This window comes from Ambystoma mexicanum, chromosome 1q, assembly GCF_040938575.1.
Source record: "Ambystoma mexicanum isolate Mex_15411 chromosome 1q, UKY_AmexF1_1, whole genome shotgun sequence".
Taxonomy (NCBI): Eukaryota; Metazoa; Chordata; class Amphibia; order Caudata; family Ambystomatidae; genus Ambystoma; species Ambystoma mexicanum.
Genome location: NC_090922.1, coordinates 1,238,606,828 through 1,238,631,516, shown reverse-complemented (window position 1 = coordinate 1,238,631,516; position 24,689 = coordinate 1,238,606,828). Strand labels below are relative to the sequence as shown.

Here is a 24,689-nt window from a genome sequence, read left to right as displayed (position 1 = left end):
TTAGAAAGTAGTCCATACTAGCAGATGATGAATGCCTTCTGATTGTCTGAGAGGAGATCAATAACGAGTTCCATGTGTTAATTGATATGATATGGCATTTATAATGTGCATGTACGCAAGCGTTTCTAGGCGTGACAAGATAAGGAGGGGGAAACAACGATCTTACTAGGCCTTGTGTCATTCAGATTGCGTACATGTGGGGAAGAGGGAAAAGGTGAAGTGCTAGGGGGGAGCAGAAGAGGGAAGTGCAGTTAACTCACAAGTGCAGCCAGCGGGTGGCTCTTAAGTGCAGAGAGAAGGGACTGTAGGGTTGCAGATACAGACCCTTAAATGCTGGGGAGCCCGGAGAAAGTGCAAGGGCAACTGGACATGCAGGAGCCTGGGCCCGAGTTCAGAGGGTGGCCAGGTGACCAGTGCGTGTAGCAGTCGAGTGCATCAGCAGGGCAGAGGAAGAGAGAATGCGGAGGCAAAAGGAAGGTTTTGAGTTGCTTCCGGAACCGCAGGTGTTTCTGCTCAAGTTTAAGAGATGCAGGGAGGATGTTCCAGAAGAAGGACCCAGCCAGGGAGATAGATCTGTCCCCAACTCTCTGCTTGGATAAGCGCCTGACATGCAGAGAGTTTGTAGGTGGATGAGACGAGAGCTCGAGAAGAAACATGTTTTGGAAGAGAAAAGTGGAGGTAGAGCGGTCCCAGGCACCGGAAAGCCTCGTGGATGATGCAGAGCGTCTTTAACTTGATCCTTGCAGAAATGGGGAGCCAGTGAAGAGATTTCAGAGCTGGAGAGATACAAGCACTGGGCTTGAGGCCAAGGATACGTCTTGCAGTCCTGTTCTGGATAAGTTGCAAAGGTTGAAGAGTAGAGGCAGGAAGATTTAGAAAGAGGCTGTTGCAATAGTCCAGCCTAAAGCGGACCAGAGCTCTGGAGACAGTGAGCTTCTAGAGGAAAGTGAGAAAAGGAAGAATACCTCTGAGGAGGGGCAGCGGATAGTTTGACTTCTTAGAGACGTCAGAGATGTGAGGAGAGAAGAGAGGGTGGAGTCGAAGATGACACCAAGGTTCTTAGCCTCAAAGGAAGGAGTAGGAAGAGGGCCCAGAGTGGGCGGCCAGAGAGAGAGAGAGGAAAGGAGGGAGTGGGTGTCCCAATGAGGAGGATCTCAGTCTTGCTGACATCAAGGCAGAGATCATTGGTGGAAGATTATTCCTGAATTGCGGCCAGATAATCTGGTATGAGAGAAGAAGCAGAAGTGGCTGAGGGGAGCCTGAAAGAGAGCCGAGTGTCATCCGCATAACATTGAAAATTGGAGCAGAAAGTAGCGATGCAGTGGGCAAGAGGGGCCAGGTAGTGGTTGAAGAGCCAAGGTGAGAGATTAGACCCCTGGGGAACACCACAAGTAGAGAGAGAGAGATAGAAGAGAGGAAAGACCCCAGTTGGACCCGAGAGGGTCTGTCGTGAGAAAGGAGGTCAACCAGGCCAGGGCCTGATCAGTAATACCAAGGTTGTTGCGGAGGCGATCGAGCAGGATGGCATGGTTGACCATTCAAAAGCAGAGGATAGATCGAGGAGAATGAGGACAGAAGGGAGATTAGAGTCACAATTAGAGAGCAAGTCTTCACGGGTGCTCAGGAGAGAAGTTCCCATGCTTCTGGCAGCTCTGAAGCCAGACTGGTGCTCATGGAGACAACCAACATATTCAGTATGTAGATTAAGCTAGGAGATGGCCAGTTTTCCAAGAGTTTGCCCAGGAAAGGAGTGATGGAGATCAGGCGATAGTTAGCCAGAGAGGAAGGATCGGCGGAGGGCATCACGTTAAAGATGGGATGACACAAGATGACTTTGCATAACGTCAATGTCTTTTTTACAAAGCATTTTCCAACACATCACTGTATCAATTCAGTATTCAAATTGCAATTTTCAGACATTGAAAGAAAGGCATTGGTATAGGAATATCCTTGCAAAGTTTTTTTTTTTTAAATTTTTTTTTATTTTTTTTTATTTTTATTTTTTATTGTTTTATACAAACCACACAACAAACCAACAAAACATAATCAACACAATTTAACATACTCAACAAATTTTAACCATAAACACTGCACTCCCCTTCCCCCCTCCCCTTATGAGCATGTCTGTTCTTCACATTCAATATCCTCCTCGTGTGTCAGGGTATCGCTGCCCACAGATTCAGCTGGAGCCACTCCTGCCCCAAACATTTCCTCTATCAATGATTTCCATGCCATGAGGGAGCCCAATTCCTCATCCCCACTAGTGTTAATGGCCTCTTGCCACACCACTGTTTCAGCCTCCGCCCATTGTTGTAGGTCCTTCCACCAGACCCACTCTAGGCTTATGACATTCCTTCCATCCCATGGCGATCCGTCATTTCACGAGCACATACGCCAAATCCTTCAATTTCGGTACATGTTTAAGTTTTCGGGCTCTAGGGTATCCTCCCAACAAGCAGGCCCAGGCTGAGTCTACTACGAGCGTGACCCCCCTCTCTGCCAGTTTCTGTGCCACTTCACCCCAGAAACATTCAATAATCGGGCACGCCCAGAACATATGTATCATGTCAGCATTCTCCTCGTTACACTTAGGGCACGCTTGGTGCCCCACATTTCGGAACTTCGATATTCTGAGAGGGGTCATGTATGCCCTGTGCGTTATATATAGCTGTATTTGTTTGAACCTGGCATTTCTCGACACCTTCTTATGATATCCCAGAGCTCGTTCCCACGCCCCATCTTCTATCGGGACTCCCATCTGTCTTTCCCACTCTAATCGCAAGTGCGCCAGGTCTTTACCAATCTTAGACATCAACATCTCGTACAGTCTGGAGACCTCATGCCCCCCTTCCGATGCGTCATATATTAACCCCACAGTGGCATCCGGTTCTTCTGCCAGCACAGTTTCAGGCCATATGCTCCGAATCTCATGCATTATCCTATGATAAGTGACATATTGGCCTCTGTGTAACCCGGTCACTTCCTCGAGTTCTCCCAGCTCCAAAATAGTTCCATCTTGCCAAATATCTCCCAACGTGACTAGCCCCATTGATTCCCAATAGGTCCTAATGCTTGCCCTCAGCTGCACATCTCCCCCTGTCAATGCGACCAACGGTATCTGTGGAACACACGGGAACGGATTGCCCATCATCCGGCAAGCTCGGCGCCACATGTTCCACCCCAACAACAACATTCTAGGGCGCTCCCTCATGTCCAAGCCAGCCACCCAGATAATTTCACGCAAGTAAAAAGGAGTGCAGTTCCCTCTGAACAACCTGTGCTCGGGGGTCTCTTCATCAGAGAGCCATTGAGTCACGTATTGTTATTGCGCAGCTACATAGTAGGCTTCAAAATTGGGCAGTTTAATACCGCCTTTCTCGTAGAAGTTCTGCAGCTTCCATAATGCAACTCTATTTCGGGTGCCGTGCCACAAAAATTCTCTGCACATACTGTGCAGTTTAGTGAAAAACTTCTTGGGTATCATGTGTGGGATATTGTTGAAATAGTGTAGAAGCTTAGGCAGAACCACCATTTTGAGCATAGCACTTCGGCCCATCATTGTTAAAGGCAACCTTTCCCAAAACCTCATGCAATTCTCGATTTTCCTGACAGCCATTTCGGTGTTGCACTTGTGTTCTTCCTCCGTCGTGTGATACACATCTATTCCGAGGTAGCGGAAAGAGCTAACTGCCCACGGAATCTGTAGCACCGGCAATCTTTCTACGGGAATACCCATGTATCTACCCAGCGGGAACAAACTGGATTTCTGGGGGTTCACCGCTATACCCGACAGCTTGGCATACCTCTCCATTACCTCCAGGACATATCGAAGATTTTCTTCAGGGTATTTCAAATATAGTAACAAGTCATCCGCATACAAGGATATAAGGTGAGTCTCCCCTCCCACCCCGATACCAATCGGGTCATATTGATGCCTGAGGTAGATTGCCAATGGCTCCAGGGCCAAGATATATAGCATCGGGGACCAAGGGCACCCCTGCCTCGTACCTCTGCCTAGCCGCCACCTCTCAGACACTACTGAACCCATACGAACCCTGGCCAGCGGTTCACTGTATAACATCCTAGCCCATTTAATATAGCCTGGCCCCAATCCATACCACTCTAGAGCCGCCAACAACCACAGCCACTTGACAGAGTCAAACGCTTTAACTGCATCCAGTGGCACGACTGCCATTTCATCCTCAGTACTACACCCCCATTCGACCACTCGATGAAGTCGTCTATGGTTGTGAGTGATGTTCCTGCTCGGGACATAGCCCGTTTGGTCTGGGTGAATTAATTTGCCAATTACCCTCTGCATTCTGTTGGCCAGGACAGCTGTCAAAATCTTACTGTCCTGGTCCAACATCGACAATGGCCTGTAAGAGCCGCAGCTTCGCTCCGGTTTGTTGGGCTTGGGGAGTGGCACTATGATCGCCTCCCTGAGCGACTCCGGCAACCGCCCCACCTCAAACGCATCGTTGAGCATAGCTCGCATGGAAGGGAGCACCTCCTCCCCATACACCTTATAAAATTCGCTAGGAAGCCCGTCTGCCCCTGGAGCCTTGCTAGTAGGTAGCTGCCTTACAATCTCTTTCAATTCCTCTAAAGTGATCGGTGCATCCAGCTCCTCTCTCTCCTCCTCACTGACCTTAGGCAGGCCTATGTCCTCCAGTACTTAGTCTATCTCCTCCTGACTACTTCCCACCTCATCCTCATATAATGCCTTATAGTATTTTGCAAATGCCTTATTTACACCTTCTTGGGTGTCTACTGTCTCACCCTCTTCATCGATTATAGTCCGAATCGGGGACCTAGGGGTTTCGTTCTTGTACAACCACGCCAGAAGCCGGCCCGTTTTGTCCCCTCCTGCATGCTGCCTTTCTATGTACTTTTTGTAATTCAAGTTACAGAGCCTATCCCAGTATTCCACACACTGTTGTTGCAATTTGCTTAGTGCCTCCGCATCAGCCCCGCCCCTTCCCAGTTCTCTTTCCAGCTCAGTCTCAACTCTGTGTAGGTCAGCTAAAACTCCCCCCAGTAATCCCTTAGACTTAGCAATGGCGATCCCACGCATCACCACCTTAAAGGCCTCCCATACAGTACCCGCTGACTTCACACTACCATTGTTCACCTCAAAATAAGCAACAATCTCATCTCTCATGTCCTCCCTGAAGGCTATGTCTTTGAGCGCCTCTGCCCGGAGGCGCCATGTAGGTATTCGCGTCCTAGGGGGGGGGGCAGTACTGCCACCCCAGGACCAGGGGCGAGTGATCCGAGAGGACTCTGGCTCTATAGTCTACATAAATACTCTCAGCCACCACATCTGAAGTGGCAAAGATATAATCAAGCCTCGTGTGCAGCTGGTGCGGGGCTGAATAATGCGAGTACTGCCTTTCATCAGGGTGCTTCACTCTCCACACATCCACTAAGCCAAAGTTCGTCAGCAGCGTCTGCAATACCTTGGCCGCTGGACTGGGCTTGGCCGTCTTATCATCCGACCCGTCTACTTTTGGGTTCAATACACAATTGAAATCCCCACCCCAGATCACCGCTCCCCCTACACTTGCACTTAGCTTGGTACACAACGTCCTGAAGTGTGCTACTGTGTTTTGGTTAGGGGCATATGTATTAACGATACATACTTCCCTGTTCTCTATCAACCCCCTCAATATAACCAACCTCCCCTCTGCATCCACAACCTTTACAGTCAACTTAAATGGGACATGTGGCGCCACCCAGACAAGTACCCCTCTTGCATAGGCAGAGTACGATGAACCCACCGTTATCCCTTTCCATTTCCTCCCCACCAATTCCATTTTCTCTCTCGTCAGATGTGTCTCTTGCAGCAAGGCGACGTCTATCTTCTGTCGCTTCAAATACAGCATAACCTTATTACGCTTCAGGTAACTGTTGAGCCCTCTAACATTCCACGTTAATATCTTAAGGTCTCCCATGGTACATCAATAGTATTCCCTCCCACTTCCGAACAGCCCTCCCCCACACTCCAAGTGGATAACTGATTCTAAGTCTACCTTCATGGCTCATATTTAAACTAAACCCCCCCAAACCCCACACCCAAACAACTGCCCAGCTCCATCCCTGGATCTCAGGCATCCCCGCATTTGGTTCTATCTTGGAAACCCAAATTAAGAACCCAGCAGGGTGTCACCTAACTATCAGTGACCTAACTAAACTCTAAATGGGGATATAAAGATCGGCCCAGAGGGGCTATCTCCACGTGCAACCGTTATAGTGCTACCGGATCATGTTTCCTGCCAGCTAGAGCGGGCTTGCCATCCAGTTACATCATCGACTATATTCAAGTCCCACAAAACAAGGTCCCACCAGATTCTCAGCTTTACTTATCTCGTCCTTCTCCATCTCCTTCTTGAACATCTGGCTCCTGGGGGCAGCATTGCGTGTCCAGCCACCCCATGGCCTCTTCCGGGGTCTCGAAGAACAGCATCTGACTCTTGTGGAAAACCTTTAGCCTGGCCGGGTAAAGCAACATATATTTGTGTCCAGCTTCCCGCAATCTTCTCTTGACCGATCCAAATTTCATACGGCTCCGCTGTACATGAAGGGTGTAGTCCGGGTAGGCAGTAATGCTTGCAGCTCCTCACTTTATTGTTCCTCCTTTACGGAAGTGTTCAAGAATTTTCTCTCAGTCTCGATAATTGAGGATCTTGGCAATCAGTGGCCTGGGCGGATTTCCCGGCGGCGGCTTCCTTGTCAGGGCCCTGTGCGCTCTCTTCACCGCGAATCCCTGGGACAGGATTCCCCTAGTGATTTCTTGTAACAACATGGTTTCGATGAATTCCGTAGGGTTGTGGCCCTCGGTCCCCTCCGGCAGTGCAACAATGCAAATGTTATTCCTCCGGGCACGCCCCTCTGCCTCCTCCGCTCTATTCTCCAAATTGCCCACCCATTGCACCAGGGCGTGTAGCTCCCGTTTGTGTGTCGCACAGTCCGCAACGGTTGGACTCATCTCTCTTTCCAGAGTCTCTGTACGTTCCGCTAAGGTCCTTACATCCTGCCTAAGGAGATTCTGCGCGTTGCTGCATGCAACCGAACTCACTGCGCACATCTGTTCACATCCTCCATGCACCTAGCTCGTGCATTTGCTTATTTCGGTTCACTGTTAATGTCCGTGTGCGCTTCTCTTAGGCACAGCTGACTGCGAGCTTAACGCATTTAGCGGACCATGTGCGTGTGCTGCCCAGCTGCTTCTCAGCTTTCATCCAGATCGGGCTACCAGCCTCCGTTCACTGCGCTTTGCTGGGTCCCGCCGTACACACGGAGCGATCCTGCCCAGTTTTGTTATATGTGTCCCACTGGGAGGAGAATCGCCACCATTTCCCACTCATGCAGCCCCATGCAACCGCAGTCTCCAACTTGGGATGTCTCACCGCAGCTCACCACTCTGCCACTTCGGCCGCACACAGCCCTAACCGACCCCCAGTCCAGGGGCCCCCGCCGCATGTGCCAGGCACCGCACGCACTTACTCCGGCTGGCTTATAAGCCTACCAGCCCTGTGTCATTGCACACAAAGCGTCTCGGTAACGCCTCGAAGGCCACGGTCCGTCTCCCAGGCGGCACCTTCTTACTCCATTCTTCCGCCGCATCAACGAGTCCAGGGGTCCCTCCAGCGTGCATCAGGCACAACACACGCCTGGTCACACAGGGCCACAGATCTCCAGACACCGCGAGCACGCGTGTCTCGTTGCAAAAGCGTCGCAGTGTGCCTTTCAGCCGGATCGCTCTCCTCCTGCAACTGTAGCGATTCCGTCATGAAGCGGACAAAGTCCTTTGTTCTCGGGCCAAGCCGGCCATTTTGTATCTCTTTCTCCCTCCGGCATCCGTAATCTGGTAACGGGTGAAACTTCGTTTCTGTTTGTTAAAAACATCTCAAAAGTTCTGAAGGCACTCCAGGCACCTTCATGAGCAGCTATGCATATTTTCAGCAGCCGCCGGCGTCAGTAGGTGCACTTATACAGCAGGATCATGAACGGATCACAGGAGCTCCCCAAAGGCATGTCCCTCTACATGGCCACAAAGCCATGCCCCTCCTTGCAAAGTTAATGCATAATTCTATGTGAAGACAGGAGGCGAGCATTATGCTTATTCTTCGTTATTACTGCTTCAACCGCCTTTCAAATTTATAACATTTTTTAACTTTCCAAAACTTGACACATATTTTGAGTCTCTCCCACATCCTCTGGAGTCTAAACACAAAAGGGGGATTAAGTTTTAATGTTGAACAAAAAATGTCTCTAGAAAACTACCAACCCCCATAATCCTCGGGTCTCAGGTAGTCCTGGTCTCCTCTTTCACCCAATCCGGCTCTGGCATCACCTATAAGAACTCCTCCTTGCCAGTACAACTACCCTTTCTTTGTTGCTGCTTCACATAGATAAGTGGATTTGGGGCTCGCTTTCCAACTAATTATGTAGTTATGTGCATATATTTAATGTCATAATACCATATATTTAATGTATGCTAAAGTAATCACAGATGTCTTTAGTCATTTAACGTGTTCGTGCAGTGCCGAACGCCCGTTGACAGGTCCTATGATAGGCGTGACGTTCGCTGGCAGTATCATCTCGTTTCCTGTTCACATTGAGAGGTCAGGCCGGAGCTGCGGGCGATCACACCCGCGTAAGGCAACGGGCCCCGCCTCCTTGTAGGTACAGCAGTCGAAGCTGCTAAACAACGGCTCCGAGAAGGCTTGATGCTCCCTCCGGGCTGTAGGACCCTGCGAGAGCTCATTCAATGCCAAAGTCCCGGCAAGTACCACACAGCAGGGATTCAGTACGCCTCAGAAAGGTGTTCGTTTTCCATGACAAAGCGAATAAACGCACGGCGGACAATCTCGTGGGCATGTTCCATTCAGCTGAAGGCCTCAGATAGCTCGTGAGGACGAGCACTGCTTTATGGCACACTGTGGAGAGCCCAGAGGGTCCAGGAGCACATCCCCTGATTGGAGCTCAGAGGAGTGGGTCGAGGAGCCCACAGAACTGGAACAGGGCCCCTTCCCATAGGTAAAAAAAAAGGCACAAAGGGTAGACCACTTGGAAGCCATGCTCAACAAGCAAAAGGCAGAGCAGGAGTGGTCTAGGAAGAGGGCACTCGGCCCCGGTGAGGGTACATCAGCTGGACACCCCAGGTCAGGGGTTGACAATCAGGGCAGTAAAATGGCTTGGAAGAGAACAGACTCTTTGATGCCCCCAAGCCACGCTGATGGGGTGGATCAGAGACCCCAAGAGCCGGTCGACCCAGCTTCCAGGCTGAAAGAGGCCTTTCTAAAAAGGTTGACGGTACCAGGCTCTCGACCCCCTGCCCAAGGGGTGTATAATAAAGGGGAAGAAGATGAGGTTGCAGGTTACTCCCCACACAATGAGGAGGAGGAGGAAGAAGAAGCTCCTCAGAAGCCAGACGTCCTCGAGCAGCCTCTAGGGGAGGATGAGGGTCTGACTGACATGTTAGACCCGGATTCGATAAGGCACCCCAGATCCACGAATTGGGTGCCATCGCCCAGAGTGGCGTAATACATGACTCAGCACATGAGAACGCCATTAGACATAGAAGTCAGGTCCAGAATGAAGGCAGAGTGCCCTAGACCTGAACTGCCGGGCAAAGACTCGGGCACCCCAGATGTAGATACCAAAATGGTGACGTTTATCACTAAATCATCAAAAGACGTAAGGAAATGGGTGGACCGGGCATGGCGGGGATGTCAAGACAAGCTCTTGGACATTGCAGGCCTGCTGGCGAAAATCATGGACCCGGCCGAAAGAGCCGTGAACACAGGCATGCCAGTGGATGCTCGAGTCCTGGGAAGCTGGGCTCAACGGGCAGTCTGCCTGTTAGGAAATGCAAATTGTGCACTGTCAGCAGAAAGAAGGAGAGGTGTACTTTTGAAAATTGATAACAAACTCAGCGACCTAGCCTCAGGCAGGAGGAGATGCTAAAGTACAATAAAGGAAATGCTAAAGGCCTATTGTTTGGAGATGCCTTTGCCAAGGAAATGGGGCAGTTCGTTGGGACATATTCCACCCTAGAGAAGGAGCAAAGTTCCATTAGTAGCATATTTCCCGGGCAGGTTTTCGCAGGGACCGGACAGCAAAGGGGCCGGGTGTTCGGTCGTTTTAGCTCACAGAGGAGGCCCCAAGGACCCAGAGCACAGTCCTGGGAAAGGCACCTCAAGACACCTTTTTCCTGCCCAGAGCCCGCTTCACCAGGAATCACAGAGGAAGAGGCGCCTACAGGCAACAAAGTGCACCAGGCGGTGAGTACCCTTATGCAGACAGACCCTAAAGTGGGAGGCAGGACGCTGTTGTTTTTGCATGCAAGGTGAGATTTGTCCAACGATACATGGGTTCTGCAAGCGATATCAGGTATGCGGCTAGAATTGGTAGGTTACCCTTCGCAAGCGAGACAGCCGCTGCCCATGTTCATGCCCCAGGAGGAACGGAAGCTGCTCTTCGACGAATTGAGCAAGCTAGCATGCAAAAGGGCGATAGAGCGGGAAGAGCAGGGTGACCAAGGGTACTTTTTCCTACCTGTGATGAAGCAGAGGAAGATAAGCTACTTCAGAGCCAATTAAATAATTAAATACCCTGGATGCAGTAATGGAGTGATGTCATAGAGGGACTTGGAGGGAGGGCCTTCTCTTCAAGGACAAGGGAGTGGCCCAATGAGAGATGGAGAGAAGTTGACCAAGGTACGTTTCTTTAATACTGGACTTTTGTTTTATGTTTGATTTTGTATATAGACGGATGAGAAGACAGAAGAAGAAAGGATTCCCTCTGAGGAGGAAGCTGCCTATGAGTGGGCATACTAGTATTGCTTATCGAGAGATGAACAAAGTTGCGCTCCTGTTGAGCATCAAGTGAAGTTTTGTTGTTGCTGTTTTTATCGAGACGAGAGGCTGAGACGAGGAGGCCAGTGCGGAATACAGGAGGCCGTTCAACCGCTTAATAAGGGAAGGGGACGGAGAGCTGAGGTGAAGGCTACCATCCTGAAGAGGTACATCTAAACCCTGGGACCAACCTCTCATTCCGCTGAAGAATTCGACACCGCGGCTCACACAGCGCGGAAAGAACGGTGTGGAGCCGAGAGGAGGTGTGAAGACGAATAGACCCCCACCGTTGCGGCGGCGGGGCTCAGGCAAAGCAGAGGGATCAGCTGTGAAGAGCCCGGAGCTGAATCGGCCCCCACCGTTGTGAGAGCAGGGTTTGCGAGACGCCGTAAGGAAAGAAAGACCGTTTAGAGTTGCTTCAGGCCCGAAGCATTGAGATAGAAGAATTATCACGGACAGTGTTTGTTACGAGTCTAAAGGAGGAGGGGCCATCATCCTTCAGAGACTGTCGTTGGGCATATAAGAGTTTGGATGAGTAAGAGGCTTTACCGTACATAAACAAACTATTCACTGGGAAAAAGAGTGAGAGAAGAAGGGAAGCTGAGAAGGCTATGGGACAAACCGCAAAGGAACATTACAAATACCTCCACAAGGCTCCTTGAGCAGGAAAGGGGCGAATAACAACTGAAATAAAGGGCAACTCAGTCCACAACCTTTTTTGGCCCATTCTCCAGCCATATCAGAGACTGTAAGAGAGAATATTATGAAAAGGAGATAAATATCCCTGCTGATCTACGATTTATCCTTCCACCCTGTGCCTAGTCTAAGCCAGAATTTTTGAGAAACTAGTGAGCTGTGGAGTTATGAAATGAAAAGAAAGAGAGAGACTATTAAGACGTCGGTTAAAAGTTGTGTCTCTTAGTTAAATAAAGACTTTCCAAACCATCCTGAGTATTGGCTGTTGTATATCCATCTGCTCTATCACACTACCATTGTGCTTTTCTACCGCCGGCTGAACCCTCAGTTGCAGTATAGCAGCCATGGGTGACCATTTCGTCAAATTGGCCCCTGTCTTCTTTTTTTCCCCGTTTTCTGTTTGTGAGGCGTTTCTTCGTTTTTACTCTGTGCGTTGACAGATTCAAGGCCTTATTTTGTCTTGCCTTTTGCAGGCTTCAGGGCTGAAGCCCGCCTCTGGCTCCAGTGTGTCTGGAAGGACAGGATGTGAGGAAGGGTCCCGAAACTCCCCTGTCCTTTGTCTCTAGGAATGCCTGAATGCAACTAGTCCTGATTGGTAGGCAAGATTGTATGTAGTAACCCTGTGGGGGACTACACCAGCCTTGTCCTCTTGGCAATAGATACCCAACTATTGGTATAGGTCTGTACTACACAAGTTGGTAGAGTGACTGAACAGCCAGACTTATCTCAAGAGGTGTAATTGTGAGCTGTAGAGATGCAACAGAGATTCACAATGACAAGTATTTAAATAACACGTAAACTCAAGGTTTTCTAGTAAAATAATGATTAATTTAGCAGTCAGTTTTAAAATAAGCCTGCTTTAGAAAGGGCATTGTGCAACAATAAATACACTTCAAAAATACACTTCTTCAATTCTCAGTTAAGTAAGTAGATACCCTTTTGGGATGTCACACACACACACACTTCCTACACCCAGGGGTGACTTCAACTGCTAGGACACTGTGGACATTGATTTATCACGTTAACACTTAATGCAATACTGAGGGTGTGGACAAGGGAAAAGGTTAGGGAAGGAAACAAAGGTTAACAAGTTCTCTGAACAGGTAAGTACTGTACAATCCCCCAATGCAGTATAGGTTAACCCTTTGCCAGCAATACAAGTAAATTATGTACCACCTATGAGGGACAATTAAACACACAGTCAGTGGGTCAGAAGAGTTTGCAGGGAGTCAGGACTGCCAATGTCAATTGAACAAAGTCTGGGGGAGCTGAGGCACTTCTTGAAGATAGCACACAAGTCTTGCACAAGGTTATATAGAGAGTTTGTAGCAAAGAATCACTGTTGGGCCACAAGCTTTAAGCAAAGATGCAAGCAACACTGCAAAAGGCAGCTACTACAAGTCACCAGTGAGAGCAAGCAAGCTACAGGCAACAACAGGTAAGTACCCCTAGTTAAGACAGTACCTTAGGTCTGAAGAAAAGGATGCAGCTGGCTTCTGTTCTGGTTGCAGCCTTGCAGTTCCTGGGCCTCAATCGTGGACACAAGAGAGAGGACGTCTGGAGGACTCCTGCACCGTAGTGCGAAGGTCGGCGTCGGCAATGGGCTTACTTCAGATCAGCAGCACTTTGCGGTTTCAGCTACCGGAAAATAGCACCGCCGCGGTTCTTGAACACCTTGTGGGCGTTCCCTTGCTTCTGGGGTCCAGCACTCTGTTGAGGTGGCTCAGGCTTGGGTCGTCCTGCTTTAGGAGGGTGTTAGGGAATATTTGGAGCAGTACCCTTTGGGTGCACTACAACAATCTTGACCTCCGGGCAATAGGAACCCAACCTTTGGTATACGTCTGTACTACACAGGTTGGTAGTGTGGCTGAGCAGCAAGGCTTATCTCAAAAGGGGTCAATGTGATCAGTAGGGGAGTTACACAGAGATTCACAGTGACAAGCATCCACATCAACACTTATACTCACAGTTTCTTATTAAACAATTATTAATTTATTTAACAGTCAGCTTGAATAAGCCTTCTTCAGAAGGGCAATATATCAGTAACACACAAATACACTCCAAAATACACACTCTTAGCAAGAATGTCCAAGAAAAGGGTTATAGAATAAAACAAGAGATCACACAATTATTCTGAAGCAGGTAAGCACTTTTGAACCCCCAATGCAAAGCAGATTAACCCCTTCCTGGAAGGAAAGGTAAAACACAATGTCAGAGGAAAGAAGAGTTATTCAGGGAGCCAGGCCAGCCAATGTCAGTTAAGCAAAAGTCTAGGTGAGCTGAAGCAGGTAAAGGTAGGTAAAAGTCTTGCGCAATGTTTTAGAAGTCTTGGTAGAAAAAGTGGAATCAAAGTAGGGTCACAAACTGGGAGGCTTGTGAGAGTTAGAAGATGCAAGCAACTCTACAGAGGTATCCAAGACAAGTCTCAACTGAGATCAAGTAAGGCTACAACAACAAGAGGTAAGTTCTCTTAGACTGTACAGTACCTTGTGTTACAAGAAAGGGTTCCAGAGGGCTTCTGTTCCTGTGTGGCTCTTTTGTTCCTGGGCCTCAGGCATGGGGCAAGAGGGAGGACTCCTGGGGACTCCTGCAACACAACGGGACAGTCGGCGACAGAAAAGAACAAACTTCTATTCAGCAGCACTTCGCGGTTTCAGCTCCTCGTGTCTCAGCAAATAGTAACACTGCGATCTCACGGATACCACTCTGAACTTTCCTCGTGTCTGGGTCCAGCACTCTGTTGAGTTGGCTTAGGCTTGGTCAGTCCTGCTTACTGGGAGTCCGGAGGATCTTCCAGCAGCTCGGGTCTGTCTTGAAATTGATGCACTCTGTTTGGTGTTCCTCCCCCTGGCACTTCGGTTCCAGCAGCAGCAGCAGCAGAAGTACAGCAAGCTTCGAGAGGATGTCCAAACGAGTTCACTTTGGAGTTGATTGGTCCGACCAATTCAAAAGGGAGAAGTCGTCCTTGCAGGGCTTCTCTAGAGAAGGCGAATTCTGAGTTTCAGCACAGCAGCAGGGCTTCACCGGGCAAACCAACGGTCCAAGAGTTGCAACAGGCATCTCTCCCAAGTTCTTCTTCGGATTCCTTCGTCCAGTGGTAGACTCTGCCTTCCAAGCCAAAAAGCCTTGCTTTTATGCAGATTTCTCCTATTCATTCCAGCCTAGCTGTCAATCACACAGGAGGGTGGCTGTCCTTGGCCGGCCAATCACCTTTGGGTGCATTCCTGTAACCACGGGGATTAAGCACAGGGAGTTTCAGGCACCTCCTTCACTTCCTGCCCCTGCCAGATATACTGGAGCCAGAGGCGGGCTTCACTCGTGAATCCTGCCAAAGACAAAATGAACAAAGGGACCAAAACTGGTTTGGTGCACAGAGTAAATCTCAAGAAGGACCTTTCCAACAAGAAATGACGAAAGAAGACGACCAGGGTCATTTTGACAAAATGGGCACCCATGGGTGCTTTACCAAGGCTGCAATTGCAGCCCGCGGTAAAAACACACAAGGGTAGTAAAAAGTAAACCACTGCCACCAGCCAAAAGGGTAACATAAAAATGTTACATGAGAGACTAGACAAAGGGGATACTAAGTAACCCCTCCAGCATCCTTTGGTAAGATAGTCTGTGCTGGGTCTAGAAAGTTACAAAATGTAAGTAAAGTCAATTTCACTTCACTGCTCTTGGAAACAGTAGTTTATCCAAGAGAAGGTATTTAAACCTTTGGGAAATCTTAGAGACTTCCCGGTGCCCCTGCACGGAAGGTGCTGTGTGTAACAATGTAAAGATGATGCCTATGGAGTTGGTCAGACTCCAAAGTCAAAAGAAACACAGAATAAATCACATAAAATATAAATGAGAGATAAAAAAGTCCTAAAGTCCAGCAAAAGAGCTGGGGGTCTCTAAGGTAGAAGGGAATTAGCACATTTCTGCGAATTCTCCCTAACAAGGGGCCCTCAGGGAGTGGAAGTAGGACACCGGAGGGTGAGATGCGGTATCCTCGCCCCAATAACACTGTTTCCCCCATCCTAACAGGTAGGATACCTAGGAATTCAAGCCCCCCCCTTTTCTGACACAACATTTTCTCACAGACAGTTCACTGTGAGTGACAACGGACTAACACCAGAGCCGTATACCTGACATGTCTCAACGCCATGGACAGGCAAGGTCAGGCAATTGCAGATTATTACACACACACACACCTAACTTTCATCACGCTTCCCCACACGGATAAAAGGCGGTGCACAAACTGAGCAAGGCAAACCACACGCGCAAACAGCAATTCCAAGATGGCAGTTTAATACAAGGAGAAAGACGGCGAGACCAGAGAGAGTGGCAAGGAGGGTAGTACCTGTGACCTCTAAAGACAGTTATTTTCGTGAGCCTTGGAATGTAAAAAACCAAAGACCAGGAACTGAGGCTGATAAAACCTGCACAGTGTGTCGGAGGTACCCGGTCGTCTCCCACGTCAATAAACAAGGTGGGGAGGAGCAATTGCCACTGTGGTAATGTCCTTGGCTCCTACAACAAAGTAGCATCAGAAAAGACAGCACAGCCGGTGAGTCGATGAGACTGATATCAAACCAGTTTTGTGTTTTGAACCAAGATTGCAAGCGGCAACTTTAAAATATAATCGGAACCAAAGGAGTAATTGAACTTTACATTTCAAACTTTGGAAGCCAACAAAAGATACCATACACAGAATGGTCCGGTGCCACGTGAGCTCTCAATCGAAAGTCTCCGTCAGGTATCCAACTGAGTTTGAGAAAAACGAATAACAAAATCGAAGTGGTCTTGCAGTGGGTCAAGCTAAACCATGTGCACATTCAAAAGTCTTCGATAGTTTAAGATAAATCACAATTGGTCCGAGCCCGGCTGAGGGAGACTAATTGACCAAAAGAAAGGGATCACGTGAGAAAGAATTCTCTGAACATTGGTTTTAAAAGGGATCTGAGCCCAGAAGAGGGGTATCCTACTTGGAATTTAAGAAAAGGATCTGAGCACCTTTGAGGGGGATCCTATCATGATGCCTACCCCTGGGGAACCAGACTAGGTCCAGCAACCCCGGAAGCAGGCATCAAGATATTTTGAGCAAGCCCAAAAACCCCTGCTAGGGGCTGTTTGGGTGCAGTGCTGGCGGCTATGGCACCAGGCTCATATGGAGAGTCAGTCCTGGCACCTATGGCGCCAGGCTCATAGAGTAGAACTTACCTGATGCAGACCATGCTGCAAGCTTACCTGATGCAGACCATGCTGCAGAGCTCCAAGCCAAATGAGGCTTGGAAGGGACTATTTTACCCAGGGACTATTTTTTACTCGGGTGGGGCTGGGGAGGAATACTTACCTGGGACTACTTTGGATGCTATTTAAACCACGCCCGAAGAGCAGCACACGCTTCGCGTTATTCTGCACCCAGCAGCGTAACGCTCACCGTGTCTGCAAGCCTGCATCCAGTCTTCTGCCACGCCCGCCTCGAGTCTGCAGTTCCTAGAAAAAGGGAGGAACACAAAGAGAAGAGGTTAGAGTAAGAGCAAAACCTTCGATCCTTACCTTAATTCCAGATCCACCGTGCCTTCGAGCTGGAAGAAAGAAGCATTTTACGCGCGCCGCCTCGCCTGCTGCAGCGCCGCGCTGAACTCACCGGCCTTTGCAGCATCCTCACGATCCACCACATCCTTCTGCATGGTGAGCCAAGGGAATAAACAGAGGCAATAGAAACTACCCCCATAGACTTACCTGATTACCGCCGGGGGTACTATTCCTCTTCATGGGTCGGCGCAGTCTCCATTGCATCCTCGCCGTACCCCGGCCCCTAAGGGGAACAAAAGGACAACAAGGTGAGACGAAGGGACAAACAAGGGGAACTCTTCTCACCACAATAGACGTACCTAATTTTACCGCCGGAGACATTATTCCCCGAACTTCATATTTTCTCACCACACCTGAATAAGGGAGCAAGCCACAGGTTACCTTCTGGCCTTATTTTATTGAACTGTGTTGGATAAGCCAAATCATTACCTGAACTTCGTCAGCTACCACGAGGAACTCTTCGCTGGGGTCAAGTTGCAAACTGCAAGGAATCGGACAAGAATGAAAGTCAGACAAGTGAACTCTTACGAACTACATCCTTTTCGGAGTCAATATTGTTCTGGAACTCACCGATTCCTTCGAGCCAGTGAAGCAACTGGTTATCAATGCGCCCCTGCGCTCAATGCAGGATGGAGAGCTCATCTTTTCAAACCATCAGGTGAGACTATAAGAGGGGACATCAAAGGTGATCTGTGGGGAGAACAGCGGGGGTGGGGAGATTTACGCTCAACTCCACGGGTGGTTAATTCCCTTCCTCCATTTACAGAAGAATATTCCTACAGGCCAAGCAAACGAAGCTAGGTGGGCCAGTCCAGTCCGTCATCTCGGCCCTACGCGTCACATTGGTGGAGACCGCAGCTGTCCAGTTCAGATCTACGCCTCTGTGGGAGCCAGGTGAGTGTAACAGATCCAGGGTGAACACCGAACTTTGAATACATTTGAAAGGAAAAGCATGTTTATGTATTGTTTTTGCACAGCAGGCCCTTTTGAGTCTAGAGACTTACAAGCAGTAAAGAGGCTTTGACCCAGAAGATCCAGAACTGTGAAGATAGAACTGTATCCTCGTGCTGCAGAAGTCAGAGTGTGCGCGTTGCTCGAGTGAATTGCCTTGCCCTTGCTGAAAACGTGGGGAAGTGAGACCAACGACCCAATTATCCTGACTTATCATTTTCTGAACACTTCTTTCTTTTTCATGAACTTCACCCCTCACTATTTGTATTTCGCGGTAAGGATTGGCAATAGGTTTTTTAGTATAGGCCCTTTTATTTTGACAAGACTCCACTAGGACTGCATTATTATGGAGTTTGACAATTCGGACCTGCAGCAGGGCATCAACGGGTAAACCAACGGTCCAGTGGTTGCAGCAGCCATCCTCTTCCAGCTCGTCTTCGGTTCTTTCGTTCCAGTGGTCGACTCTGCCTTCCAGTCCACGAGACTCGCCTTTTAAACAGTTTTCTCCCTTTCATTCCAGCCTAGCTGTCACTGACCCAGCAGGGTGGCTGTCCTTGCCGGACAGTCAGCCAGCCAATCATGCCAGAGTGCATTTTGGTCTCCTAGGAGACTAAGCACAGGGAGTTTCAGGCACCACCCTCACTTCCTGCCCACCCCAGACGTCAAGGGCGGACTTCAGTCCTGAAGCCTGCCAAAGGCACACGTACAAAGGCACCAAACCTGGTTTGGTGCGCAGAGACAAACACTAGAATGACCTTTCCAAAAAGAAATGGTGAAAAAAGAAGACCGGGACCCGTTTAAACAAAGGGGCTTAAGGCGCAATCTTGGAAAAACATGGCTCACGCGATTTTTAGGTACTAGTGTTCGCAGTCAGGAAACATCATGATAGTTCATTGTGAAACCACTGCCACCAGCCTTTTCAATAGCAAAGGGTAGCATTTGACTGCTACATGAGTGTTTAGACACAGTTGTAACCTCACCAGCACTCCAATATAAGATGGTGTGTGCTGGGCTGAGTTTGGAAAAGACTAGTAAAGTCATTTTCACTTTACATTCTCTGAGAAACAGTAGTTTATCCCAGAGAAGGTATTTAAACCTTGGGGAAGTCTAAAAGACATCCCTTTGTCACTCCACTGAGGGTGCTGTGTAACACATATGAAAAGATGATGCCTATGGAGTTATCTAAAACTCCATAATCAAAGAAGACAAATGTAAAACATACATCATAACACATGAAAGAGTGGGAAAAAAAGGCTCACACTCTTTCCAGGTAAAAAAATCAAGTCCTCAAAATCCAGAAAAGTTGCTGGGCGTCTCTAATGTGAAGGGAATTAGCACATTTATGAGGATTCTCCCTAACAAGATGTTGTTGCAAAAGCCACATTTTGAGAGATTTACAAAACTGGTGAATTATGGGGATGTTCCGAGCAGATACAGGGATCGAGCTCCAGAGAGTGGATGCATGACAAGAGGAGGATTGTTTGGGGTACTCTATTTGCAGACGAGTTCTGATTCAAGCTGGTTGGTTGATTTGCTGTGCAAGGAACATGTGACACCAGATATGTGGAGCTTATGTGCAAAGTACACTGGTGTGCTACTCTTGACTTCTTTATAGATAATACATGCAGTCTTGAACAGTATCCTGGCTTGGAGAGGAAGCCAATGTAGTTAGCATAGAATGAGGGTGATTTGGTCGAATTTCCACACACATGTAATAAGACGTACTTCAACTTGGTGGACTGCTTTCAGGTTGTCAAGTGAGTTTTGGAGTTTTAACAAGAGGTTATTTCCCCCCTTGATGTCAAGAAATCAATCACCTGCACTACAGTCCAGAGGCCCTGCAGAGGGATTAAGGGTTTGATATTACGAAGGGTGAGGTTTTGGAGCCAGGCCATTTTGCTTTCTTGGATATATGTTTCCTGGAAGGTGTGACGAATCGGAGGATTTAGTCACTTCTCCCCAGGAGGGAGCCTTTCCCTGTGAGGCTAGGGAGGTGAGCCTGCTACACAACACCTTCCCTAGTGGTAGAGGTAAACAGGACCTCACCCAGAGAAACACCCCTCCCCCCCTTGAGGACAAGGACTCCAGTTCCACAGAGGAACTCCCTGAATTACTCACTTATAAACAACCAGTAACCATAAAGCTCCAGAAAGACCAAGAGCATCAAGCTACTGTCTGTTACTGTGCTATAAATCCAGTGACTCACTATGAAGAAACTGCTAATACTGTGAAGAATACTCAAACAACACAGAACACTCAAGAATCAGATACTGTGAAGAAGAAGAGTGATCAAGTGATCCAGAACACTCAAGCAACTAAGAAATAAGACTATGCTCCTAATACTGGGAAGAAGAATGCTCAAGTGATACAGAACACTCAAGCAATAGAGAAAAAGGACTAGCTGCTAATACTTGGAAGAAGAAGGTTTGAGTGATACAGAAAACTCAAGCAACAGAGAGAAAGGACTACGAGGCTCTGCTGGGGAAGGCACAGCTGCACGTCATAAATTCAGAAGGAGGTGTCAAGGTAGAGAGAGAGACCAGGGAGTTTCAAACCACTGTTGTCGAGAGAGAAGCACAGGAGACTTCTGTCAGCGATGCTGGAGGAGCTGCGAGAACCTGGGAAGTCCTGCATGCCGATCTGGCAGATAAGTGGCCGGGGAAGTGACCACTAGGAGAGCTGGAAGCAGGAAGCATTGGGAAGGGAAAACCCAAAGAAAAAGCAAATCGTAAGTGGTGGTGTGACCGCGACGCAGTGGATGGTGCAGTCAATAATGATGCCGAAACCACAAAGCCTCTGTCATCACGGAACGGACGCAGAGGGAGAGAATGAACCAGAGAGAAACCAGAGGTCAACCTGACAGAGAGAAAAGTTTCCCGTCCTGCAGCCAGGGCCGGTGATGCTAACCCCAAGACAAGAAGGTAACTGGGGCAGCGGGAGACCCGTGAGGACAATGAGCATAACAAGTATATGAATTATACTCATCTCAGTAATTGTGAAGAAAAGAAGCTAAGTGTGAATCATTACTGGCACAATCATACTTGTCCCAGTAATTGTGAAGAGAGGAAGCCAAGTGTGAATCACTACTGGCACAATCACACTCTGCCCAGTATTTGGGAGAGTGGAAATTAAGTGGGAATTATTTCTGGTACAATCATACTCGTCCGAGTAATATTGAATAGTGGAAACCAAGTGAGCATAATTTCTGGCATCTTTATATTCGTCCCAGTGAGAGGCGAGAGTACAAAGAAAGTGAGAAACCTTTTGGAACTGTGGTGAACTGGCCCAGCCAGGAAAAGGGGGGACACTGTGTCAAGAGAGAACAAGAGAGAGTGATTAAGTCAAAAAAAAGGAAGAGGGAACGCCAGAAGGGAAAAGCAAGGTGTCAAGGACATGTTGAAAACACTAAAGAAACTGGTTTCTGAACTGTATGAACTTATCAAGGTGGTTGCTAACAACTATATATGGATCAACTATTAAAAGTGACTTTTCTGAGAAGCAGAACACAGGAGAAGGGAGTCATTATCCTGTGCCTGGGTCCCTTTTTGAATAGTGGTAGAGACAGAGAAGACTAGAGTTGTACAGAGGAAAGTTTTCTTTGAGAATCAACAACGACTGACAAGCACCCTAGTTAACTTGTGTTAGGCGGGGGGAACCCATAGCTTAGGGATAGGTAGGAGTTACATCTTTTAATTTCTCTAAATAAAATCTATAAAAAAAGTTGAAGGAATTCACCTCTGTCCTTAGGGCCCACAACAAAGGACAGGCTGCTGTCAATATGAAGCCTACAGATTTAGCTGAATCCAAGAGCTGCGGATAAAAACATTCTGGTCTTGGAGGGGTTAAGTGTGAGGAAGGCAGTTGGCATCCAGGAATGGATGATGGCTTGGTAAGCGCGTAGACAACTGATGTACTGAGGGCTTTTGACTCTCATATACAACTATCGGCTGCCTATTGGTGGATGTAAAAAGGAAATGTTGCCTAGCTTCTCTACCGATTTTACTCAGTTTCTAGAACAAATCCTCTCAGAACCAATGAAGCAATTCAGGCTGACATACGGAAATTTATCTGGGAGGGGAAGTGACCTAGATTACACAAATTAGTGCTTTTTGCACCAAAAGCCAAATGTGGATTTCCCTGTCCAGAGCATCACAGGTATTGCTTGGTAGCCCAGCTAATGAACACTGCAAAGTGGAACCAGACTCACCCCAAACAAGCTTTGGCTTTATATGGAACCACGCCAGGGGGGAAGGAATCCTGACCAGATCATCACCGATCTTAGTCAGGCAAGGGAGAGAGAAGATAGGGTCAGTGAACTACGATTCTTCATAAGGGCCTTGCCTCCATTAATGATCTGTCAAATGGCTGTAAAAGTACTCCTTTTTTCAAGGATCTGGACTGTTGCCACTTCCAAGCTACCAATCTTAAGGATCTGCACCATTCAAACTGGCAGGGGCTATACAATTATGGACAGTCTCTGGCCAGCACATCTGCCGTGCAACAGACACACTGTGGATTAGATGTGGACTGGGTCCAGATATACCCAGGGCCCACATCCGGCCATATACACAGACCTGTACTTTGCACAGGAAAATAGAGGCTTTGCCTGTGAAAGGGCTTTCCATATATGGCAATTCCAGACACGAGACGGAATGAAGAAGGCCAAGGCACAAAATGTCCGCAGGACAGGTGAAAATATGGGCCTTTTTAGATTGTATGGTATTCTAAATGGCATTAGCACCCTGAGCGAGGGTGCCAGTCAATCAGGGAGCTCGGAACGCAGGCTGACCATACTAGTGTTCGCCCGCGTTCCAAACCGCCTGATTGCTGGTCCCCCACCCAGCCATCTTAACCCCCCCCGCCTAAACTGTTTATTATTATTAATGTTTTCCCTCACCCTCTCCCCTTTCCACTTACCTGATCGTGGCAGCAGGAACCCGCCGCTGCAGCTCCTGTCAGCTCCGGACCAGTGTGGCCACCATGGAAATGGAAGAGGGGTTCCATACAGAGTCCACCTTCCAATTCCAGAACGGCCATGTTGGTATAGTATTTTATCTCTGTGTAAGGGACGTTGCAAGACATCCCGTTGATGGGGAGAAAATACATTCCTTTTTTATTTTTACAAAACCATTAGCACTTGTGTAGCGTACTACACAGATGCTAATGGCGATATGCCCCTTGGGTCTTTCAGGAGAGTGCCCAGAGGCTACATGTAAAATTTAAAAAGGATTGGTCAGAGGATGAAGCCTTGGTGAACTCTGCAGGAGACTGGAAGTTGGTAAGAAATAAACGTTTTCATCTGGACGGCCTGGAGTTTGCCCAAGTGGTAGAAGGTAAACCAATTTAGCACAGTTCGAGAGAATCCCATTCTGTCTGAGAGGAAGGCGAGGAGGATGCAGAGGTCGACAGTGTTGAATGCAGCCTAGAGTTCAAGGAGGTAGAGGAGCATGATTAACCCTTATCCATGATTTGGAGGGCATTATCAATCACCTGTATGGTAGCTGTCTCGATGCTACACTTGGGTAGGAAGCCCAACTGAGAATCATTTAGGAGGTGTAGTTGTTCCTTTCTGTCCAGCAGTGCAGTAGCAACAATTTGTTCCAAAATGTTGTCAAGAAATGGTAGGTTGGTGATGATCAGATAGCTGGCCAGGTTGTCTGTGTCTAGGTTTGTTTTTATCAAAAGGGGTCATGTGAGAGCAGTCTTGAGTGTTCTTTAGGAAAAAGCCTTCTGTGAGGGAGGCATTAATGATGCTGAGGAGTACGTTGAGCGCCAGGCCCATTAGTTGTCTAAAGCTAGAGACTGGAATGATATTGCCAGAGTACTTAGTATGATTGATGGAGGCGATTGTTTTTAGGATGTCTGAGGGAGATAATTTGGTCCAGAGGTGTAGTGTGCATGCTGGGATGCAGGGGGTAATGATGAGGGAGTTTCATTATATGATTTGTCAGTGTGTGTCTATTTCCTTTTAATAAAAGAGTTGTTGATTCCGTTGCATTTTTCCTGAGTTGCTCGCAGCTCGAGGTCAGTGGGATAGGAAGAGATCTGGAAGGAGACAGCACCCTTACTAAAGAAATCAGAGAAAACCACAGACACTTTATAGTTTGACTCTTCCAGAAACCTTCTGGTTAGATTGTTCCTCACTTGGAACCCTGTTTTCAATTGTAGGGAATAGTTTAAGGCTCCTCTAGTTTATGTGTATTCCCCCATGTGTCAAAAGCAGAAAACTAAAGAAACCTCTTCATGGTTATTCATCGGGGAGAAAGAGACTATCTCAGTTCACAAGACAGATTTGTAGATCTACCATGCGGAAAACCCTGACATCTTATTTTTTAACCCACCCTGGCACCGTTTTCTTCAATTTTTTAAGATAGGAAATCTCTTTAGTAGTGGAGAAACCCTATAATAAAATAATTTGATAATCTATCTTTTTTGTGTCACCCCTTCTGTAGGTCAACGAAAGAAGAGGTACGATACCTTTGCAAGGCTAGTCATCACTGAGATGGAGAGCTTGATGGTAGCAGGTTTGTGACAATGATCATAGAACCCAAATTTCATATTTACAGTAATAGCATTTTAATTTATTTCAGGAGT

At 48.0% G+C, this 24,689-nt stretch overlaps 1 protein-coding gene and 1 long non-coding RNA gene across 15 annotated transcripts in view; one reads left to right on the top strand and one right to left on the bottom strand.

Annotated features, from left to right (window-relative positions):
• The window catches only part of DOCK7 (dedicator of cytokinesis 7), a 1,498,361-nt gene that overhangs the window by 541,752 nt on the left and 931,920 nt on the right, over positions 1 to 24,689 (bottom strand). The gene's annotated exons all lie outside the window — the stretch shown is intronic.
• Positions 1 to 24,689, top strand: part of LOC138544921 (uncharacterized) — a 191,407-nt gene that overhangs the window by 15,976 nt on the left and 150,742 nt on the right. Inside the window, exon 2 of the long non-coding RNA XR_011290760.1 lies at positions 24,548 to 24,619. This is a non-coding gene — a long non-coding RNA (uncharacterized lncRNA). The remainder of the gene's footprint in view (positions 1 to 24,547; positions 24,620 to 24,689) is intronic.